The sequence below is a fragment of the Rhinolophus ferrumequinum genome, unplaced genomic scaffold (assembly GCF_004115265.2).
Source record: "Rhinolophus ferrumequinum isolate MPI-CBG mRhiFer1 unplaced genomic scaffold, mRhiFer1_v1.p scaffold_120_arrow_ctg1, whole genome shotgun sequence".
NCBI classification, from domain to species: Eukaryota; Metazoa; Chordata; class Mammalia; order Chiroptera; family Rhinolophidae; genus Rhinolophus; species Rhinolophus ferrumequinum.
Genome location: NW_022680374.1, coordinates 15,807 through 18,559, shown reverse-complemented (window position 1 = coordinate 18,559; position 2,753 = coordinate 15,807).

Sequence of the window (2,753 nt, the reverse complement as noted above, 5' to 3'; positions counted from 1 at the left end):
ATTTGTCAGTTTCACCGGGAAGTCTTCCAATCTCCTAATAAAAGGTGGGGGTGCGGTGCAAAGAATGTGGCCATGAGACTGGCTGCCAACATTCTGAGAACCCAGCAATGGAGAGAGTATCAGTGTGTCCCAATTTAGTACACAGACTTAATCCCCATCCTTTCAACTGAGACTTCCCCAACGGTGCCTGGTGTTCCAAGTACGTAAGCTATAGGTAGTATTTCCATTTTACTGAACGGTAAACCGAGGTTAACAAAAGTGAAGTAATTAGTTCGAGCTCAGCGGTTATAAGAAGCAGAGTGGACATGCAAGTGCACATCTAATACAACCCACAAGATGATGCATTTTTCAGGGCACATTGTCCTTACGTTACGGTTAAGACTGGAAATTCGTGTATAAATCCACGTGGGCTCAAGGTGAGAATTATCATCTTGATACTCAGAACAATGCAAACCTTGCAGCAGCCTCATACAGCTCAACCTGTATGGGGTTTGTGGTCAGGTTGACCCCAATGCAAACTCTGATGCCTTCATTAACTGTAAAAACAAAGAGGTGTCCTGCTTAGTACTTCTCCTGTGGAGTAAAGGTATTGCCAGTGCCCATCACCTAAGGGACAAGGGGATTCTCGTACAGGAAACCAACTATGTAAGAAGAAGAGCCAAGATGGAAAAAGAGAGAAGATCGGGATTTCCTATTTTTTTAAGAAAAAAAAAAAATATGTGAAAAAGGCGGGACAAATCAAAATCAAAGGAAAAGAAGGAATTGAAGAGGAACTTTTAATTTCAAAGCTAGGAAAAGATGATGCAATACAGAGAACAGCGGACTCAAAAAGATAAAAGCAGGGGAACAGAACCTACATGAAAATTTAGATTTCAAGAAAATTTTCCTTAGTTAAAAGAAAGGACTGAAGCAGGTCCTGAAAAGAACACACCATGCCAAAAAACATTGACTCAGAATGAGAAACAGCAAACCATCTTCTAATAAAATTACTGAACCTTCGAGAAAATGAAAAGACCTTTTGGACACCCAGGCAAAAAGGCCAATGAACTTATAAGGGGGAAAAGAATCACATTGTCATCAAATGTTTTGACAACAATGGTTTTCAGAAGAAGAAAATAACAGATTTGAGATACTCAAAAAAGTTAAATGTGAACCAAGGATGATGAATTTTTACATAGCCAATCTGACTTCAATTATAAAAGCTGCACACACGCTACTATTAAGTGATAGAAACTTAGGGGATCTTATTGCCATGAGCTTTTCCTAAGAAATCATTTAGACATCAAGTTTTCGGTAACCAAATTACCAAACAGACAGGTAACATTAAACATTTACTTATTGTAAATCTAAGAACGGAGGCTTCCAGGGGCTGGAATGGGTGGGAGACATGGGGAGATGTTGGTCAAGGAGACAAACTTTCAGTTTCAAGATGAAAACGTCCTGAGGATCACGTACGTCATGATTACTCTAGTTAATATGTTATATTGTACACTGGAAATTTGCAAAGAGAGCCGATCTTAAGTAGAAAGAAAATGCTAACTAGCTGATAGATAGTTAATTAGCTCGATCGTGGTAATCATTACAAAATCTACATGTATATCAAATCATCACATTGTACACCTAAAAGGTCAAGTGTACAACTTAAATATACACAATTCTTATTTGTCAATCATATCTCAGTAAAGCTGGAAAAAATCATAAGATAATAAAACTTAGCAAGGTTAATTATAAAAATAAAGTTCCTCTGTGTCGAAACACAAAAGTTAAGTGATATCAACAGGTTTTTTTTGTTTTTTGTTTTGTAAATTCAGTGAATTTGTTTTTGGAGAAATGTCCAATACAGAAAGATGTAACATATAGTCTTTTTCATAGTAAAGATTGTAACTATAACTCATTGTATGTAAAGATGAAGAATTAATGATGAACAGTGACCATAATGGTGGTGAGTGATGCCAAAGGTGGTGATGGTGGTGAAGGTGATGACGACATCGATGGTAATACCTGAAGTGGTCCTGGTAAAGACGATAATGACAATGAAGCTAAAAATGTCCCAGTGTGGGCATTGGCACCAGGCTTCCCAGACTGCAGGGTAAGTCTGCCAACAGAAGAAAAATTAACACACCTGGGAGGTAAAGCCCCTTTCAGCGAGCAAGTGTAAACCCAGACTAATTGCCGCTTCCACCTGGACCCAGTCTCTGGAGTGGCTATATCCCAAGAGAGGTTCTGTCTCCCTATAAACATACCCAACGCCCCAAATCTCAGTACCCAGTTTTCTGACTGGGTTAGCCCCTTGGCTGGAAAGAGATGTAAACGTGGTGGCTTTCTATGTTCTGACATTTATTTCTTGACCGCTGACAACAAAGTACCGCCTAAGATTGCCAGGTAACACTACTCCACTTTTCCTCAATACAGGTATTCAATTCTAATTTTAAAGCAATTGAGTAAGATGAGAACACAGTTTCTTCCACATATTCCCATTTCTAATGCAGACATTTTATACATATTATTTTCAATCATACACTCTGCTTCTCACGGTGCTTTTCCCACACTTGAAAAGAAAACATAATTGTCTATGTAATTCTGAGTGTTGTCATCAGCAGCAATTTTGAACTTCTAGTAAAACACGATAAAACTACTGGTAAAATTTTTAGTAATTAACATGAAATTTGTGGATCATGTATAAAGTAGCTAGAAGATTACAGGAATAAAACAAATTTCTGTTACCCACAGTTTTCTATACAACAGAAAATGTG